Source organism: Stenella coeruleoalba (genome assembly GCF_951394435.1).
Source record: "Stenella coeruleoalba genome assembly, chromosome: 6".
Taxonomy (NCBI): Eukaryota; Metazoa; Chordata; class Mammalia; order Artiodactyla; family Delphinidae; genus Stenella; species Stenella coeruleoalba.
Genome location: NC_137151.1, coordinates 100,962,940 through 100,985,527, shown reverse-complemented (window position 1 = coordinate 100,985,527; position 22,588 = coordinate 100,962,940). Strand labels below are relative to the sequence as shown.

The 22,588-nt window shown below is 36.4% G+C and overlaps 1 protein-coding gene across 9 annotated transcripts in view; it reads right to left on the bottom strand.

The window, feature by feature from the left end:
* The window catches only part of MAP2 (microtubule associated protein 2), a 278,138-nt gene that overhangs the window by 143,182 nt on the left and 112,368 nt on the right, over nucleotides 1-22,588 (bottom strand). For all 9 annotated transcript variants that reach the window (XM_079924502.1, XM_079924503.1, XM_079924505.1 and 6 more), the window contains exon 2: nucleotides 1,807-1,874. The gene's annotated coding sequence lies outside the window, so the exon portion shown is untranslated. The remainder of the gene's footprint in view (nucleotides 1-1,806; nucleotides 1,875-22,588) is intronic.

Sequence of the window (22,588 nt, the reverse complement as noted above, 5' to 3'; positions counted from 1 at the left end):
AAAATGGTCCTAGAAAATCTAGGAATCAAGAAACTTTTGATGAGGTAATATGCCACTTCTCTAATACCCAGATAAATCGTAACAAAGCTGATTAATGCCTATTGACAATATACTGAATACATTTTTTAGTGGTTAAATAACAGCTTCATCCTTTTCCAATTCACGTAAATACCCCAAAGTTCAAAATTAATATAGTGAGTTGCTAAATGAGTCTGAAGATCAGGAAACAAACAGTTTCTCACCTGAAATATATCCTGTAGAAATTTAGTTAGATGGTAAAATACCAAATATATATATATATATATATATATATATATTACCAAATATGAAATGTTTTCACTTACTCTGAGTGAAACCTAAAAAGAGAGAATGGTCCTAAGGGTTTTATAGTATCCAAGAGGAATAGTAAGTCCTGTTTGGAAATTTCATACATGATTCCACTGAGAAATTTCTGAGGAAAAAAACACAATCTATTTCACATATCTCTGAGACTAGCCTATTAGATTTTGTTCAATATCTGAAATAATGCAGTTTCCTTTTTTAGAACACACAGATTTATTTTAATGAATTCATTCTCCTGTGCAAAAATATTATGTGACGCTGCCTACACTCTGGAAGAGGGGGGGGTGACAGTGGCATCTGCACCTTCCTTCTCTCCCACAATAACTACCCACCGCAGCAAGGCTCTTAAAAAGTGCTTGTGGAATGAATAAATTAAGGCTCTCATAATTACACATTGCAGAGAAAATTAAATAAGCACAATGCGTTCATCTCCTTCAACTGCTACAAATATTCACACTCACAGGTGTACACTTGCATACTTCTGGTATTTCAAGATCAGTTGTTAAACATTAGCCATTTTTTAAGTACATTTAAGAAAACAAACCTTACTGCATAAAATATTTTGGACTGATACTCGAGGTGAATGCCAAGGAAAGACTTAAAAGATGTATTGATCTTCTCAGCAAGGTGGAAAATGTCTTCTGTTTTTTAAAAGGCAAATTACAAATATTGGTTTTACTGACATGAGCATATGTTCAAGTCAAAGATCATCATAAAGAATTAACAATCCCATAATTGGCATCTCCGATCAATATATATCCTGATGTTGAATTTGAAGATTAATATTTTTCACATAAGGCATAAGGCCCAGGATCAATGATTCAACTGCTTTCACGGCAAGATGAAAGATTACTTTCTTATGCTGTCAATGCTAAATAAAGCATATGTAAAATTGGTTCTTTCAATAACGAACAACCTCAACCTTTAAATATATACAGTGCTGAAGACTAAAGCATCAGTGAAGAAGTTACAATATTTTATTCGCAAAACCCAACAATACTGAGTCATCCCTGGGCTTTCGTCTCTAGTGCTCATTCTACCTGGGAAGGGCAAGCCATTTTATTTAGCCATTTAAAAAATATCACTTACTAGCAGGATTCCCTCAGATAAAATCATTACTTAGCACATTTCTCTTAAATTCAAATTATTTAATTTTTCATTAAGAGAGAATTTTGGATATTTTTTAAAGCTGTTACAGTGATAAAAATCCCTAAAAAAGCCAGAAATATTGATATTTGCTAACAACTTGCAGCACAGACAAAAAGCATAATTCTTTAGACATCTTAGAATCAAAATAGCCTTGGACAATGGCATTCTCGGCATAGCAAATCATACATGCTATAGACAATGATCAATGTAGGCTTAAGGATAAAAGACCAACCATAGAGAGATTAATTTAAATAAAACATTCCAAATCCTCCCTCATTTTCTCTCATTTAAACACCCAAACAAAACATGTGGTACCTTTTACTTTTCTGAATGAGTAGTTTCCAATCAATGTTTCCTCGGTTAGAGACAACAAGCTGAAGAACCTACCGAAACAAAAGAAAAAAATTCATATATAGATTTATTAGCTAAATATTGAAAACTGTAACTCACCAGCAAGCAAACGCATTCGTATATCCAGATAATAAATCTACGTCTTGAGATCTGTAGCACAAAAAATGCAGTACTTGAATTTTTAGAAAGCCCAGTAAGGAATTTAAAAGCATTTTACTGTGAGATCACATATAGCAGATGCTTTGAAAAATGGATTAAAAAGAAAACAAAATAAAATGTAAAAAAACCCAAACCATTACCAGAGCATATGCAGCGATACCACCCAAGTCTAGCCTTTGAGAATTGCTGCAGAATCCTTCTCCCCTAGCATTATCTCCGCGGGCTGGCTCAGGCTCTCTAGTTCCAGACAGACGCAGTCTGCAAACCACCAGCTCCTGTCTGTGTGTGTCGGGGAAAGGGAAGCTGCAAATTAGAAAAAGTCCCCGCAGTGGCGAAAAGGAAAATAAGGCGAGTGGGAGAGGGTGAGAGAGCTCACTAGCCTCAGAATTTTCGAGAATGATGACAAGCCACCCAGTTCCGCCATCATTCACTGACAATAAGATGTAGCCCTGGCATATGATTTAGAGGTTTGCATAGGGGCTTCTGGTATCAAATGCCTGACAGGCATCTTAATTGCCTCCATCCAAGTGTGTCCCCAGGAGTCGAGTCTATAAGCCTATGAATGTCATCATCTGTTCTCCTTTGTGTTAATGCCAGACACATACACACACACACACACACACACCATGCTTAAATAGAGAAACCATTTTCCGGCATATAGGATTACAAAGAAGTTGGGCTACATAAACTGGACATGACAAAATAGTTTATGGGAATTTTTATTATCTGCATTCATGGCATCAGAGATTTTTGAGGTTTTGTCATTAGCAGAAAATTACAATATTTTTTGAAACTGAGTATCACATATTGCTTATTTATATTCCAAATAAATAACTGTGCTCATTAGAGAAATGTTTATATTTATGTATATTTTTTAATGGAAAATTCAATCCCCTTGTAACTGTGATAATTACGCACTTGGCAATGGTTTCCTTACAAGGGAGAATGCAGCAAAAAACAAAGAGGATTAGGAAACCAGGGTTGATGTGTGATTTCTGGGGGCAATCTATTTTATCCCCTTCACATAAAAAAGCAAAAAAGAGGTAGCAACCAGCTTGAGTATCGAGACTTTACAGTCCCTGAGGACCAAGACAGGGAATTGAATCTCTGACATAATCAGTATCCCCTTTATGTTAGTAACTGAAAGTAACAGTTGATATCCCAGTTTTACAGTGCCCCTTATGTAGGGAGGTTAAGTATGGAATAATTCCCTGCATTTATTTCCTGGACAAAAGGGATGGGGAAAATGTTAATAAATAAATTAATTTTTACAGCATTCTTAGCTCCCTGCATCAGTGAATGTAGCAAAATGCCATGTGTACCAAAAGGGCCGGCTGTGAAGAAGACTGCTGGGAGGGAGCATCACCATGGTTACCGGAAACAGAAAGTAGGAAAAAAAATAAGGTGATGATAGAGAAGATGGAAGGAGACTACAGTGGAGGAAATTCAGAGACAGAATGACATGCTTCATTTTCTTCTTTCTGGAAACAACTGTCTATCAGTTTTATATTAGATTTCAAACGCATTAGGATGAATCTGCATTCTCTATCAGCCACCTTTCTTCTCTACTTTTTGATCACCAGCTAATTGTGCTTTCATAAGTCTGGTTCTTTTGTATGACATGGATCCTGACACTCCTTGCCTCTGACCCTCTCCTGGATTCATGGACACCTCTGAACCTAGTCCACACCCTCTGACTCACAGTTGTGAAAGCTGAGGCCCAGGGAATCTGACCAAGGTCACAAAACTGACAGGAGATCCAACAGAGACACCATCCCAGGTTCCTGGTTTGGGTCCCCTGTTTTTCTTCTCTCACCAAGTGACTTTCTTTATGTGCTCTCTTCCATTCTGTTTGCAAGCACAACAAATTCCAGAAACACCCTTTGTCTTTGATTTTCTAAGCCTTCTTCTATTTGTTAAAGCAGAGATCTTCCTCTTTAAAATTATGCATTGCAATTAATCCGAGGACTAGCTTTGTTTAATAGCTGTGCTGTACTGTACTGGACGTCTGGAGAATCTGGGGTAATTATGTCACTGCTTTTCTTTCATTTCCAGTCTGGCAGTCAGATTGGCATGATCGCCCTTTTGTGAACCTATCTTGTAGAGCCTGAACTTAATCAGCATTTACTAGGCCCTCCATCCTCCCTGGCATCATTCTTTCTGCAAGCATGAAATTGGGCAATCGAATTGAATCAGCCTCCCAATGTTCTTCCTAGTTATAGACAATGTGAACCTTCCTGGGGTTACCCAAATAATGAAGCTGCAAAATTTAAAAAAAAAAAAAAAAAAAATCACTCAAAGCAACCACTGGGGGGCGTATTTCTGTTCTACTTAGTAAAAAATGTGAGTAGGATTTTGACCTTGATGTTTTACTGCTTTTATTTCCTTTATAAAATGTTCTTTCGATATTCGGTTCTTATGACTCGTTGCTTTTAGGTTAACTCATTGATAAGTAGAGCCATATTGCCTTTTTTGATGTTTAATATACAGCTGCTGCCACCACTATTACCCTCTGTCCCCAGTTGTCATCTATAAAATAAATTAGTCACAGTAAAAAAAAATATATGATTACCCTAGGTAACAATTACAAGAGATTTCAGGTTTCAGTGAATCCTACATAGTGGTTAGGATTCTTTTCCCCTCAAAAGTATCCTTTTAAATATGATCTTTCTATTAAACGTCTATTTTTTTCTTCAGTGATTTTGGACATGAAGGTTATTTTTCAAAGCAAATGTTTTGTTTTAATATGCTGTCCTCTATTGTTCACTTCTGAGCATAAAAAACAATGCACAAGACTATCATTTCTTGAAACATGAATCATTTTATCAAGACCTCATAAAGCACACATAGTGGTCTTGGTCAGTTTAAAAATTAGCTCAGCTTCCAAACATATTTGATACTCCTCGGGAGTCATTTAATATTTGGAGATACCTGGTTCAATCAACGAGAATGAGTCTAGCACCCTTTGTCGGCTCATTTAACCAATTTTAATGGCACACACACATATACTTCAGACAACTGATAGGTTCTACGTATGGGAAAAAAAGAGAACAACATTCCTCCTCAAGGAACTTCAATTATACTGAGTGGTACACAGAAGTAAACAGAAATCTAAGTTCACAGTTCTTTTTCTCACTTTGATGAGACACGATGTCTCTGCCACTCTGGTATATCTGCTTCATCTCAGGTCCTGATCTTTATGAATCCCCTGATCCCAAATTCAGTTAGCTCACCCCTGTGGCTCTTCTGGAAGACTCTTGGTTTTGTTCCTTAAGTGTACTAGTCTGAATTTCTTAAGCACTTTAGGAGAGGATAATGGAGGTACTTTTTCCTTACGTCCTTGAAGCCTTTGGTCATATCAGTTTCCCAGCTAGGGCTTTCATACCTTGCCCATTAGTGCCCACCATAACCAATAGTTTATTTCAGCAATAGTCTACTGTTTTTTCTCCAACCCCCATCTTATGCTTCCTTTTTAGTCCATTTAAAGTTCTGTCCTCTTTTATAATGGCTTCCAGAACTCTCCCAGGATACAGTGCCACAAAGCTCTTTCCTTCCTCTGAATCACCATGATATCAAAAAAAAAAAAATCACTGTGATGCTATAATGCCTGGTATTATATATGACCTCTGGCTGGTCTTCAGTTGTGTATAGTCAGTTATTCTGGTATTGACCAATTAAAAAGGCATAAGATATGCTTCTCATATAAATTATTAAGTTCCTATAATGTGCCAACCTCTTTGAACACATTATTTTATTCAACAACTCTGTTAGGAACCTCCTTTTCACAGTTGAGGAAACAGGTCCAATTAGATTTAGTTAAATGCTAAGGACACACAGCTGGTAAGTGGTGGCGCAGAAATTCAGTCCCTGGACTTCTGAGCTAATTAGGTTGTAATTCAGCTTAACACTTCTAAGGTATCAGAATAGGAGAGATAAATTAAACATAGAATTAAGACTTTTCCATTTTTATAGGACAGGTACTTAAGACAGACTATGTATTGCTCTAGGTGTGCATGAAAAAGATAGTAGCAGAAACAAGAATTTTTACTTTCAGGATTATTTCAAATTCCATCAGTTCATACTTAAATGATGTATAGTGTGAACACAAACATTCCTATAGCTGAGGAAGACATGGTAATTTTATTTACTACTATCTGGTCTATTCTTGGAAGAGTATACAGAGCCACATGCATGGGATACATGCTCATGTGTTTTTAAAAAACTTCATTGTTTGACAATTTGAGTTTATTGTGTATGTTTTTAAACATCTTGTTGCAATTAACCTATGTCTAAGAAGCATAGATTATAATAAAAAAATACCTGTCTCACCTAGTCAATCACTACCCTCATTTCATTATATCAAGTTAGAAATAATCAAATACCATGGTGAATCTTAAAGGTTACATCAGAGAACATTATATCAACACCATATTATATAATGCCTGCCTTATTTAAATTGAATTTATTTAGTCAGATTTTGGCTGTGGACACTTTTCTTCCAAATAACTCCATTCCCTCCCTCAAGCCTTTCCTCAAACATTATCTTCTCAAGGACGCTTAACCTAACCATCCTATTTAATACTGCAGTCTGAAATTTCCATTCTTTCTATTTTTATAATTAAAAAAAATTTTTAAACATCTTTATTGGAGTATAATTGCTTTACAATGGTGTGTTAGTTTCTGCTGTATAACAAAGTGAATCAGCTATATGTGTACATATATCCCCATATCTCCTCCCTCTTGCATCTCCCTCCCACCCTCCCTATGCAATTTCCATTCTTAACCTCCTTTATCCTATTTTGTACAATACTTATCATTGTCTAATATACTATGTAATTTACTTATGTTTATTCTTTATTGTCTTCTCTCCTCATTCACTTGTAATCTCCATGAAGGCAAACTCTTGCCCGTTCTGTTCACTAACGTATCCTAGGTACCTAGAACTGGGCCTGGTACATAACTGGTACACAATAAATATTCATTGAGCTCACGCCTATATGAATAAATAATTAAAATTATAACACTAAAACTCATGTAAAAAGCATGAATTACTTCCTAAAATTTCTGAATTCTGAGCTCATCAGTGGAGTACATTCAGTTTCAGAAATCACTAGACAAAACTCATGCTTTTAAGTATGTCATTTAGTTTATGTCTTGGTTAACAAATATACAAGTTTTAGGCTTTTCATCTTTGGCACATTTATAGCCATTTTGAGCACATCTCTCCTTTTACTTCAGATGTTTAAAAATATTTATTATCTATGTGTTTATTATTGATTTGTACAAAAATTCTTCTAGCAATTTTTTTGCTTGTGAATCCTTACTTATAACTTGCATATTTATCTTCATCTTTCCAATTACCTAAAAGTTGATACAAACTGCTTCCTTTCACTACTGGAGATACAACCAGCCTGTGGGGAAACCATATTTACTGGAGAAATGGGCAAGCCATGAAAGAAAATTGTAAGAATTAGTGTTGAGGAATTCTCACTTAATAAAATTGTAATTTAACGGTCAGTCAAGCAGAATCATCTTCAGGAATTATGAATTGCTTGGCGGATCTTCCTGGAAGCAGGAGATGAACCTTCATTTTATCTAATGTCTCCACAAGTGGGACCATTACAGTTTAATGGAAGACTGGATAAGGACACAAAATCAGATGCTGCAAAATCAAATGCTGCGTTGCTTGACATTAGATCTAAAATCCTGATTCGTTTTTGAAAACTGCTAAAAGGAGTTATTTTGTTTACTGCTCTCTAAGCTGTGAAGACTGTTACCTCAATATTCTAAATCTTTGTCATTCCTCCAATACTCAGCAACCTCAGAGAACTGGAGAACTAGCAGTAATTGAGAGGTAAGCTAGGGCCAATCCATCTGAGTTAGGCAGTCTTTAACCTGAACATCACTAGATTATTCTGAAAAGGTTTAAATTCTGCAAGCTCCTACAGCATTTGTTTTTTTTGCAGTGTTTTGCATCACTAGATTATTCTGAAAAGGTTTAAATTCTGCAAGCTCCTACAGCATTTGTTTTTTGCAGTATTTCCAGTTCAAATCATAAAACGTCTGCTGTGATGGTTTAATAAATGCAATGTCATATGTGAAATGATTTCTGAAAATGTATATATTACAGGAATTTATTTCGTGAACAGCCAAAATCCACATTCTGAAAATTCATGAAGTCCATACTTATTCTCCCTGCTGTTTAGGAGAGAGTAGATGTTAAGGTGATCGCCAACAAGAAATACATATGAAATTTCTTAGTCCCTGTCATTCCTCTTCCTCTAGTCCTTGTACCAGGGGTACATTAGAGATGGGAGGAGAGAATTAAGGGATTTGGGTATGTAGTTACACATAGGTTAAATAAAACAGCTTGTCAGAACTACATACACTTTGACTGTTTAGAATACGTTCAATGGTATATCTAAAAGTGCACTAAGGTCCTAAATCCTCCTATTGATTGGAACCAAAAAATATAATGATGGATACCAAATCCCTGTGTGAAAAGAAAGAACTGTAATGTAGAGTGGGGGCACTTTTATGTTTCATCCTATCATCAGATTTCTAAGCTACGAAAGACATACTGACTTTTAATTTCAAAGGAAATATTATACATGATCAATGTCTATAAATGAATATTCTTTCCCAACTGTACCATCAAGTTGGCTAGAAACAGTTCATGTGGGAAGGATCCTATATAGCAATGTTTGAAATTACATTATATTTATACTATCATTTTTCCATAGTTTTGTGGCTTTTTTTCCCTCTTTTGCTTCTAATAGCAAACCTATAATTGAAGAAATAAGAGTGTTTTATTTAATACTCCAGAAAAAATAACTCAAGATTTTTTTTCTAGACGTTTTCCATCTACTATGACTTATTTTTCAAGTGGATTGTGACAATATGCTGTTTGCAAAGGTAGCCATTGTAAATACCTGGGCCAACAAATGTGTCTGGGAGAGAAATTTCCACATCCCTAAGACCCCTAACTTTTTTTTCTTAAACTGCCACATTCTTATTGTTTTTTTTCCTTCCTTTCTAATTCTTTATGTTTTGCCTACCCCTTCCCAACTCTTCCTTCTCCTTTTACCCCAAAGTCAGGGGGAGCATGGTCAAGGAAACAGGAAAATATTTAAGGAATTATTTAAACAAACTTTCTACCAAGGTCCTGCGGTTTCAAGATAGTTGAGGGCAGACTCCATGCGTTTTACACCATTTTCTTTCTATAATATCTAGTGACTCTTCCTGCACGGGTGCACAATAAATAATATTAATTCGTTTTGTGGATGTTGACTTAGAAAAAAGTGGAATTGGAGATGGGGAGAAAAACATGTGGTTATTGTGATCACTGTACAGAGTACTACAGCACGGTATCTATTTATTTTGAACCCAGTAGAACTAAAGAAATAAAGAAAAGGGAATAGAGTGCCCAGCTTATAGACACCTTCTGCTGAAACACCTGTGGGCACATAGCTGCCATACAAGAAAAAAGCAGAAGGTGCCTAAATGACATGTTTTTCTAGATAGCAAAGGCTGATAATAATTTTCTTATTACTTCATATGTTAATTTGGAGCTGCTCAATAAAATGTATGATTGATTGATTGGCTGATGAGAGAAGGGGATGTGAAAGCTGTGTTAAATGAACAAAGACTGCACAAAGGGAAACCTTGAGAAACTGGCAGTCAGGACATTCCATTAAAAGCCAAGTGCAATGAAAGAGAAACTTATTTTTACAATTGGGGAAAAGTGAAGACGATAAAATAGCATAGAAATGCTAAGATGGACCCAGTGCTATATGTATCACCTGAAGAAAAAAAGTAAATGAAAAATTATGATGTGTGTTAGGAAAGTTAAGACGCTCAGATTAAAAGGGGAAAAGTAAGAATATGTGAGAAGGGTAGAGAAGGGTTAGAGGATCAAGCTTTGGAAGCAAACAGGGTTTCAATTATAAACCAGTGAGCCAGTCTGACAGGTGAGGCGGGCTGAGGCACTTGAAAGATCTCATTCAATGGCTGGCATTACTGAATGCCCAGCTGAGTCTGAACAAGAGTAGTTTTAAACAGACACATTGTTCTAAAGAAATCTTAAGTTTCATGTGCCCTCCAATGCAGTCTTATAAATCTTGAACAGCATCTATATTCACCAACGACTTGCAATTAGCTTTACTCCAGAATTTGCTAGACACAGCAAGTCCCTGACAGGGAATATTTTAATTTGGATGGCTGGCCCTCTACTCAGGATTTACATGTATTGATGATATGCAAATCAGTTCAGTTCAGTCTCATCAACAGCATAAATTAAATGCATCCTATCATGAGGATTATCTTGGAAAGAGAGAATGTCACCTTCAATATGCCTATGGCCTGGAGGTGAACAGTCTGTCTCTGAGTGAGGGAGAGTGAAAAACAGACAAAGAGCATTTCCTCACTATTGATTGGCTGCCTGCATGCTTCTTTAGGTTAAATGCTTGATTACTTACATAAAATATCTTTGCTCGGAGTAATTTTCCTTTTAACACCTGTTCACAGAGACAAGAGATCCAAAGATAGCATTTTGATTTAGAATCCCTGATACTGCACATAGTCAAATAATAGGAGAAAACAATCTTCAATTCACCCTTTGTTTAAAGACTGCATATTTCATTAATAAATGATACCCTTTAGCATAGGACACATGTTTTGTACTAGTGAGGATGGATTTACAACTTCCTGTTACACTTTCTAAGTAACTTAGTAAACAAAGAGCTAAAGGCTCCAGAGAGGAAGGTCACAAAATTATATGACAAATGTAAGAAAAAAACCCCTATGGTTTAGAAAGTACTACCAGTGACTGATATTTTTAAGAATTTATAAATCATGCCTAGAAATAGGTGATGAAAGGAAAACCACATACAGCTCATTCTACAGAGTAATTTAAAGACATTTTCCATGGAGTTTGCAATTCCCCCCAATATACGTTATCCAGCCAGCGTATTACGACACCATCAATGTAAAATAATTTTTAAAGTCTGGATTTAATAACAGACAAAAGAAAATGGTGAAAGTATTCTTGAGGCCCAATTACAAGTGGACTGGTCAAGTGGTGAACCTGTGTGAGGTACCTCAACTCGGTGTTTCTGATGCCGGGCATTGAAGACACTGCGGTGCTTACAGTGAGGGGTAAGAACAAGTCAAAGGTGGTAGAAGGCGGTCTGGAGTCCTGCACAGCTGTTGGAAGCTTTGAACTAGGTGAATGTATGACAGTATTGAATGGAAAAGGCATAAGCAGAATGGCATCTCTACCAAGGATAGATGTACATCAAGCATGTTGCAATGAGGGTATATGGGGAGAGGGAAACAGAAGTGGAGGTCAGAGGTAAAAGGGAAAAATTTTAATATTGTGAAGCAAGAATAGGGACTGCCATGTTCTGATGATCAGGTGCCCCCAAGATAAAGACTATGAAGAGCTCAATTCTTTGCCCCTGGGGTTCACATTACCACCACTGCCACCAGCAACAACAAACAAAAGGTTATGAAAAAACACCACGACAGAGGATTGAAAAAAAATAGGATAATTGCCACCAAATGTAAAGGTATTTTGTCTCTTATGCCAATGAAGCCAACAGGAGTTCTGTGAAAAGAGGGGTGAGGGGTCAAATTATGTGTGAATATGAACTTGTGCCAAGAACAAGCACAGTGCATTACCACAAAATCTTCTCTAACTAAAGATTATATTAAAATTAGGAAATTCATTTTTTAAAAAACATGACATTTTATTGTTTCCTTTTATTTTTTTATTCATGTTTCCTTTCCTATTATTCCTTCTTTACTAGCTACAATCAGTAATGCCAGGTAGCATCCAGAAAAAAAAAAATTGCTCTAATCAAGGACATTTTAAGATGAACTAACTTTCATTTCACACTGACTATTAAGAGTCAAATGAGGATACAAAGAGGATTCCAAGACTGGATTTATGACATACACTTTAAATAAAATCTGCAAATATTGCTCATAAAATTCTAACGTTGTCTTCACCATTCTTGCTGTATTTCTACAAGTTTTGCTCCTGATGCCTGTAAACTGACAGCCACAGAAGAAAGCTTACTCTTTCAAGTACAAAGTAACTATAAGATGAATAAAAAACCTGTTTATGTCAGATGAGTGCAATGTTACTTTAGCTTCACGGTTTTATCTTGATTAAAGACCAAAACCTCTATCCGGGATTTGGGGACAGCACAGCTCATACCCATGTTAATATTAACTTGGTCTGTAGAGCTTGGAACTGATTTCAGAGCTTGGGAGTTCCACTGTTGATTTAGTTTGAAAGAGGCCAAGAGATTCCACTGTGAGCTAGAGAACTATTCTGGGTTTGGATGGGGAAGCTGGCATGGGAGGATGGCAGGGGATGGGGGTGTCCTTAATCCTAAACTTGATTCAGATGGCCTCTGAAGGAGGATTGTTTGAAGATTATTTGATTCATTTGTTGACTGGATTGTTTTAAATTTTTCTAATGTTGATGAGAAGTGATATTATTTTCTTAATATTTCTATTTAGGCAAATGTAAATAATAACAGTAAGAGTTAATGTTTGCTGGGTGCTTAGTATTTGCCTACACTGTAGTAAGCACCTCACACATATTAATAGGACCTTACAAAGAAAATCTTTTATTACTTCCATTTTATAAGGAGGCAAGCTGAGACACAGAGGGGTTAAGATAACTTCCTCAAGGACAAACTGCTAGTAAACTGAAGAGCCTCCATGAACCAGATGATCTAGCATGAGTTTCACCATCAGCCTAAATTTTTCTGCCTATGTTTTGAATTCTTGATGGGAGTAGCCCATTCTGTTCACTATTGGGAAATGGGGAATTCTTGAAACAGTTCAAACAGAGCACTACCAAACCCAATCACTTTCCTCACTTAGCTCAGCGTGCCCAACAAACACACAGGCATTCAACATCCCTTCATCTGAATTTTATGCAAAACCAATAATAGAGAAGTAAAGGACATTCCAACATAGAGCGTACAATCACATCTCCTTTGTTCTTCGCCATCTTTAGCCTGGCTTCCTCTGAAAAGAGAACTTGTAAAATCATTGGGTCTCTGTGTACATCTTCCTTACTCCATCCTCATCCCTCCCTCCCACCACTGTCAAAAGAAATAGTCCTGGAAAAGTTAAAAAGAAAAGAATTGCTGTTTCCTGGACATCTGGGCTATTCTGCATTCCTTCCCTGAAATTAATGAGATGCTAAGTGTCACCTGTTTACCGATCTCTGTCCTCTGTCCAATTTATCATAATGTATGATCTCACAGGAGATAGTCATAAAAAAGCTTTAATTTGAGAGTATAAAGAGATGCAGCACAAGCTGGAAAGCCTGGAAATTGAACCAAACGGTATTTCTGGTATGAATCATAAAAATGAAATTATAGACAAGTAGGCATGCTCTTTATTTGTAATGAAGTCACAAAAAGCAAAACCCTCACCAATCTATTTGCCCACAACGAAACTCAAAGATGCCACCACACTAACTCAAACATGACATAGGTACGACATCCACTGGGGAAAAAAAGTCATATATTCGCAAGTTTTAAAAAATCTCAGAATTCTTTAAACTACACTGTTCTTTCGGAACCTACTAAATAAATGCAAGAAAGGTAAAAGCAGAAGAAATACACATTTATGTCTCATCATTTTTCAGATGAATGTTTCAGTTTTCAAAAAGATTACAACTGATCCACAAAATAAAATGCTTTATGCTTTTCTATCTGAAGAACTAAATAACAAAGCAACCTCAGGAAAAGGTGAGAACACAGTCAACAGTCTTTTCTTCTGTTCTATTTACTATCCTAAAGCTGTAAGACAAGGATTCACATTGCATCTGACAAAGCTAGCTTATTTCTCTCCCTGCTTCCCACGTGTCCTGTGTCTCCTAATTATCCTCTAAACACAGAAAGACTCATACTGGGGCCACTATTTAGCACTGCTCCAAATAACTGAATGCTTGTTTGATGACATGAGTAACAATCATGATAGTGTGGTACTTTACATTTTTTACTATGTACTCTCACATCAATTACTTCATTTTACCCCCAAAGCAATGACATCCCAGTCTTAATTTCTAAATACCACTTATCACTAAAAGGAACCAGAACTCCTTAGAAAAAAGTGGGTGATCCCAGGTCTGGGGCAGGGAAAGTACAAAGAGTCCCTGGACATCTTGTTGCCCCACAAAACAGGGAAGTGCTGAAGGATTAATGGGGCTCGTCAGAAGGACACCACTGCTGTCTTGGAAGGGCTCCCAGTGGCCAAATTTGAGATAATTTAGGCATCAAATATAATAATGATGGCGCTAGATTAAAAGGTATTGAATAAAATAAAATCCTTGAGTCTATAGTGATACTCTGTCACAGGTGGAGGAGGGGACAGACAGGTGGTGGGAGGGACGGAAGAAAGAGAGAGAGAGAGAATCCTAGAGAAGGGGAGTGGTGCAAAAGTCTTCTTTAAAGGAGAATGCTAGTTAACAGGAGTAGAATGATATATATATACATATATACACATATATATATTTTTTTCAAATCACCATTGCATCCCTCAATATAACAATGAACACAGGCAAGAATCATGAATGTATGCTGAAGCTACTGGGTGAAAGGTTGTTAGGAAAAGATATTCCCATGGCCTCAAAGTATCACCCACAGACTCCTTCTTTGTTACAGAGGGAGAAAGGTGCTTTAAACAATTAAGTGCCAGAAAGTTCCAAGATTGCCAATTTCCCCCCCAAAATATATACTCTGAAACTAATCATGAGGAAGCAAATAAAAAGTCCCATCATGTGGAATATTCTACAAGACACCTGCCCTGGAATTTCCAGAAACATTAATGTCATGAAAGAAAAAATAAAAGGTAGGAGCTCTCCACTGTATTAAATGAGACTAAAGAAACATGGCAATCTTGATTGACTCTTGAATTTAGAAAAAAAAAAAAAGCAATACGGGACGTTTTTGAGACAATTCAGGAAATCTAAATATGGGTTGTATACTAGAAGAGATTACTGAATATATGTTAAATTTCTTGTTTCTGGTAAAGGCATTGTGGACCTGAGGATGTCTGGGTCTTTAAAGAAAAAAAATGAATACTTAAAGGTGAAGTATCATAATGTCTGCAACTTACTTTCAAATGGTTGAGAAGAAAATTGAGTATATAGATAATATGTAGTAAGAGAGGGATAACATTAACATGGCAACACGTTAACAATTAGTAAATCTAGTGAAAAATACATAGACATTGTACTATTCTTTCATCAACTTTTCTATAGCTGTAAAATTACTCAAAATTAAAAGTTGGGAGGATAAAGATATTGTTTATGTTGCAAAAGGCTCACAATAAAGTGGTGGAGAAAGGTAGGTTAAATTGTTTTATAGAGTTCAATGTCATCAGCCCTTCAATAGAGTTTCTCATAGGAAGCCAAGAAAGCACAGAGCAGGATGGGCTGGATTCTAACTCCAGGCTCCTGAGACCATATCCTGAGCTTCTTCTACTCTTCTGCACTGCTCCTCACCTCTATCCTCACCTCTACATCACTTCAACCTCTTATCTTTACCTGCCTAATAAAAGGAGACCTAACCTAAGCTGAAGACCACCTGATTCTTCCTCAGTCCCCAGGTCCCTTTGGATCCAGGACTTCTGAAGATTCCAGGGCAAGGAACTCATCTTACAGACTAATTTTGGTATCTGCAAGCCCACTTGGAAGAAGAGTAGGTGAGACTCCCAGCAATGTTTGAGACTAGAGTTGGAGAGTAGCTGTGCTGGACAAGAGCCTTCACACCAGATTCACTCTTGGGTATGATTATATTCTGTGACTGAGTTGGAATGTGGCTGTTTAAACAGAAAGAAAATAATTTTCCTGCTATTTACCTTTATACTATCTGTGAAGAACTGGACAATAGTCTTCTCTTCTAACCAGATATGTAACACAGACATCATTTTGCCATCAGAGTAGCATTCTAGACTAAGTTTTAGTCTTTTAATGCTTCCAACATGGTCACATTTCGTGGGTGAGCAAGAAGATGCCATAAGTTGTCTGATCTCATTATTAGAATTAAATTCATAGAATTCAAGAATTTAGATGAACCTCAATGGTAATTCACTGAATGTATTTTGCATTAATAGTGAATGTGAGATTGCAGATTTTTCAAAGCCTACTGGATGTTATTAATGTCTTAACTATGTTAATTTTTTAAATTAAGATTTTATTTTTTTAGAGCAGTTTTAGGTTTACAGCAAATTGAGGGGAAGGTACTGAGATTTCCAATATACTTCCTGCCTCCACACATGTATAGCCTTTCCCTTTATCCATATCCCTCATTTCCCACAAGAGTGGTACATTTGTTACAACTGATGAACTATACTGACCCATCATAATTACCCAAAGTTGACAGTTCACATTATGGTTTGACTATTTCTGTTGTACATGCTATGGGTTTGGACAAATATATAATGACATGTATCCATCAATACAGCGGCAAACAGAGTATTTTCATTGCCCTAAAAATCCTCTGTGCTCTACCTATTCATCCCTCCCTCATGCCTCTGCCTCTGCCACCAACCCCTGGCTACCACTGACCTTTTTTACTGTCTCCATATTTTTTGCCTTTTCCAGAATGCCATATAGTTGGAATCATACAAAGTGTGTAGCCTTTTCAGATTGGCTTCATTCACTTAGTAATATGCATTTAAGATGAAGTTTCCTCTATGTCCTTTCATGGCTAGATAGCTCACTTCTTTTTAGCACCGAATAAGACTCCATTGACTGGGTAAACCATAGTTTATTTATTCATTCACCTCCTGAAGGACATCTTGTTTCCTTCCAACTTTTGAACTATGAATAAAGCTACTATAAATATCCATATGTAAGCTTTTGTGTGAATGTAAGTTTTCAAATTCTTAGGGTAAATACCAAAGAGCGTGATTACTGGATCATTTAGTAAGAGTATGTTTAGTTATGTAAGAAACCTCCAAACTGCCTTCCAAAATGGCTGTACCATTTTGCATTCACACCAGCAATGAACGAGAGTTCCTGTTCCTCCGTATCCTGACAAGCATTTGGTGTTGTCAATGTTCCAGAGTTTGGCCATTCTAACAGGTGTGTAGTGAAATCTCATTGATGTTTAAATTTGTATTTCTCTAATGACATATAACATAGAGCATCTTTCCAAATGCTTATTTACCATCTGTATATCTTTTTTGGTGAGGTGTCTCTTAAGGTTCTTGGTGCTTTTTTTAATTGGGTTGTTTGTTTTCATATTGTTGAGTTTTAAGTGTTCTTTATATATGTTGTATACTAGTCCTCTATCAGATATGCCTTTTGCAAATATTTTCTCCATGTCTATGACTTATCTTCTCATTCTCTTGACATTCTCCTTTTTAGAACAGAAGTTTTTAATTTTAATGAAGTCAAGCTTATCAATTATTTCTGTTATGATTCATGCCTTTGGTGTTGTATATAAAAAGGGTCACCATACCTAAGACCATCTAGATTTTCTCCTATGTCATCTAATAGGAGTTTTAAATCCTTGTTTATCAAATATTTTCTATCAAACGAACCTCCCTGGGGTTCTAGGCAGTAACATAGAATCAAACAAAAAAACAGACATAAGATCATAAAATTAAGGATAATCATGATTTCGGTGCGCAGCGAGCACTCTTTTGCTGTCTTCCTGTACAAATAATCTGCTATTTTCTAGTTCTTTAGTTAGGAGCCCTGTGAACCAAGACTGTATAATTGTTTGGCCATTCAACGGCTAACCTTAAATTCTTTCTGACACTTTAAATCCTTTCTGAAACAAGGCAGAAAATAAGTAGGTAAATAAATTAATAAATGTGTGTGTGTGTGTGTGTGTGTGTGTGTGTGTGTGTGTGTGTGTACACAGGTTGGCTCCCCTTTGTAGTTCAGTGCCTCCATAAGATTTACTAGGGGCGTCCAAAGCAAACAGTCCTTATCTTCTACATAAGATGTGCCAAGTAAACATTAAATATATTTCTGGATTGTGTGTGTGTGTGTGTATAACAAACAGTAACTGTTTGTTTAAATCCTGAGGTCTCAGTTTACCTGTTATTAAAATGAATCTAAAATTTTAGCCCCAGAATAACCTTTTAGACGTTCATTCTTCTCCACTCTAATACTCAGCAGCCTAGTGCGGCAGCATTTAATATTAACTCACAATGGACGGGACCATGGTTATACTTGTCTGAATCTTGTACCCTTGGGGAGAGGGACAGTGGAGAGGAACAGGGTCCACATAGCTAGAATGTAGGACACTTGTGGCCAGAATGGTGGGCTGCATTTGGAGGGGACAGAATAAGAGCAGAGGATTCCTCCTGGAGACAACTGGCTGCCATAGGCTACGAGGCTGGGCCAAGCCAGGGTCTCTTGGGGAGAGTTTAGAATTAATACCCAAAAGAATGAATTTAAATGCTCCATTAGAGACCATAAATAGGTATTGTAGTGACAGTCAAAGACCCAAAAGATCATCAACTGAAGTAGAGCTGTATATTTCTGTCCATGCCTTTGTTCGCAGTAGGTTCCTCTGTGAACAGGTATCCTGAAGCCGTCACCTTGAACACACCCATCTGATCCAGGACCACGGTGTGTGTGTGCTGGACTTGGCTCCCTCCTGCTTGCAAGAGCCAGGTATGTGAGTCTCTTCCTAACTCTGTGGTCAGCGACATTACGAGGGCAGCTTGAAACTGGCCCCAGGGGTAGTATTTACACACAGAAATTGGCTAACTCTACAAATCAGAGTTTGTTTTCATCCTACTCAACCTCCTTCCCCTTGAGAGCTAGGTTAACAGCATACTACTAACTCTCAAAAGTTTGAGATTCTTCCTCCTTTTGGCATAACTTTTACACTTCTTTAGGCAGTGGTAATATTTCCAAATACCTCAGTTTGGGATGAGGACCAACTAGTTAAATGTAGTAGGGACAGTCCAAAAATAAGAAAGGTACAAAAACAGGAAAATAAAATTACTTGAAATGACCTGTTGGTCCTGCCATCACTAGTTTAGGTGATGGTATTTGTAAGAGCAACAGTCATTGACACCTGGACATCAATGTACTGTTTACCAAGCATTTTCTGTGTGTTGTCTCTTATATTCTCCATGAGAATCTTGTAAAGGTGCTGGGCCCAGGGATTGTTTTATTCCCATACATACATTCATAAACTCAAGCATCTGATTTCCGGAGAAGGCAATACCAGGACCTGTGTTTCATGATTCCCAGTACAGGGCTCTTCTCACTATACCACTCTACCTCTTAAAAATAAATGTGTATGTGTTTTATTAATATTTTTAACTCTGTTTTGTGATGACCCAGTTCTCTCATATAGTGTTTGTTAGATTCTCAAAAATCCACCAAGTGTAATTAACCTTAATTTTAGTTAATGTTAAAAGTAGGTATTTTGAAAGCAAGTATAGGACTTTTAAAAGAAGAGATTATATACGAAAAGGAAATGACAGTGACACACAACTGCAAAAAGGGTTGGAGACATAGGATTGCATACTTTAAACTCCGACGTTATTAAGAGCATAAATTCAATTTTATTTAAATATATTATATTCCTGGCACTGTGCTAAGTCTGTCTCTAAACCCCAATGTTAAAAATAGAAGTAGATGGAATGAATGCAGGAAGTCGTTTTAAGCAAAGTTTCCAAATGGCTGGAAAGACGGTTTTGCTCATAACAGGCGAGGGATTGACAATTTTACAGTGAGTTAGGAACAGTGAAAAGAACTAAGAGTCTATAATTAAACCTTATTTTATTATAGGTATTTTTATTTATAAAAGTTCCTATCTACACTTTTCACAGTAGAGAAAAAAATTAGAATACATGCTCTCAATAAACACGCAACCTTTCTGCTCGGCAGAAACTTCACGTGCCATCATTCCATAACAGAAATAATTAACTAAATCAAAAAGTGTATTTATTCACTTTGAGTCATTTAATCTTCCTGGCAGTATGGTGTACTGAGTGGTGCATGGCTTTGGGAGGAGTCTTAAGTTTAAAACTGAGTTCTGTTATTTGCTAGTTGTAAAGCCTTGAGGAAATTAAGTAGCCTAGACTCAATAAAGACTTCACAAGATCATCATGTGAAATAAATAATTTGATGTGTACAAAGTAACAGCACATCATACCCTCCGAATAAAGGTAGCCCCCTTTCTTTCTTAATAGGCCACACAAACTCTGGTTTCCCTAAAAAGAAATCAATTTTGACTTCCACAGAGAGTGCCTTTCAGTGCCTGTAAGTTGCTCAAAATGTAAGTGCTTTCTCTACCAGACTGCCAGTCTTGAAAATGGAAATTCTTACTTAAATCAGAAAGCAAAATCTTGAAAATTAATATCATTACGCATTTCACCTACATTAACTCTGAATACAACTAAATTATCAAAATGTTTTCTAAAACAGAACAGGTACTTTAGAGCTCTCTGGGTTCTATGCAAGGACATGATAAGCACATTTAAAACTAAACTCTTTTATTTGTAGTGAGGTGGATGGACCTAGAGTCTGTCATACAGAGTGAAGTAAGTCAGAAAGAGAAAAACAAATACCGTTTGCTAACACATATATATGGAATCTAAGGAAAAAAAAAAAAGGTCATGAAGAAACTAGGGGTAAGACGGGAATAAAGACACAGACCTAATAGAGCATGGACTTGAGGATATGGGGAGGGGGAAGGATAAGCTGGGACAAAGTGAGAGAGTGGCATGGACATACATACACTACCAAACGTAAAATAGATATCTAGTGGGAAGCAGCCGCATAGCACAGGGAGATCAGCTAGGTGGTTTGTGACCACCTAGAGGGGTAGGATAGGGAGGGTGGGAGAGAGGGAGATGCAAGAGGGAAGAGATATGGGAACATATGTATATGTATAACTGATTCACTTTGTTATAAAGCAGAAACTAACACACCATTGTAAAGCAATTATAATCCAATAAAGATGTTAAAAAAAAACCCAAAACTAAACTCTTGAATGATTATGAAATTTACCTTAGTAAGTAAATACAGTCAGCTTGCCAGAATTAATAATGCAATATAAAAGAATGATTTTAAAAAGACAGTATTTTATGTATGCTACTTTTGAAAGGAACAAAATGAAAATTGATAGATAAAACTAGTAAGAGTAATTGATCCAAAATAGAAGACTGAGGAAGACACAGACCTCCAGGACAACACATTCTGTAACAGATACCCACACACAATCTATTTCTATCTAATAATAAGCAAGCCTTTCTTTTTTGTAGGCCTCAATTTTCCATTAATAAAAAAGCGTGGATTGTATTCATTTCTATCTAGCCCTTTAACTTTGTACCCAGTCAAATCTTTATTCCCTGTGCTAATAGAGAGTGAGTGGCACTATAACATGAAATCCTTTATAAGACGTCCTTTATGGTGTTTGAAATTGGACAGCATCAGCATCACATATCTTCTTCTGATTGTTTTGTTTAGAACAAAACTGAAATGAGGATGCGACAAGAAGAAATATGAGAAGGGATCAGGGTGACCTCCTCAATGTGACAAGGAGATCCTACCTACATTAAAATCCCTGATGCAAGTTATATATACAATTTAGCCTTCATTCTGAGGGAACTGAGATGACTAAACTTTGTGAGGTTTTATTACTTAATTATATTAAATCAAGCAAAAGTACATTATGAGAACTGTGACAAGTAGGAAGTGTTTCCAGAAATATTTTATCCATGACAAAACCAGTTCTATTCTCGGGTCTTCTGAATGTTGCAACTGTTACACCCTTTAGTTAACTGCAATAACTAATCTTGATTATTTATTAATCAGCTAAAAATTGTATTGTTGCAACATTTCCTAAAGGTTCTAGCTATGTCTGGTTAACTCTGGCTTAGAAATTAAGAAATACTAGCCAGGAGTCTGTTTCATATTCATCATCAGTGTTTCAGAAGTATTGCTTCAGGTTCAGAGAAAATATTAAGTGTAGGAATTAGTATCAGAGAGATCAAATATTTTTTTGAAAGAATATGCAACAAACTTCTGATTTCTTTGAATCTTTCAGTTAACTTTTCTAACTAGACCTAATAATACATTTTTAATACAGCACTCATGACAGCCTACTGCTGAAATTTAGAATAAACATTACTTTATAAAGCAGGATGTATGTTATTGCTATAAACATAAACACATGGACTCCCTGCACATTTCTTTTTCCGTCTAATAGATATTGTGAACAGCTTTAATGTTTTGAGTACAGTTTGATAGTCTCAGAGGAGGAGAGGGGGACAGGGGCTGTTGTTTAAAATCTGGCGTTTTATTAAGTATCTTATTCCAACAGCAATCATACTTTTAGTGTTTCTGATGTAAAATACAAAGCTGACTAATTAACAGCTATAGCTTCCACCAGGATTGACAATAATGAAATTAACCAAATGTTTGCTTCCTTTCTCTAAACAGTCAAAAATCCCTTTTCAAAATATTCTGGGAAGATTTACAAACAGATTACGTTGGAACTTTGTGCTATAAAGAATCAGCATTTTTTCCAGCATTTGAAGCAGCACAGAATCTAACGTTACTAAAAAGTGTCCA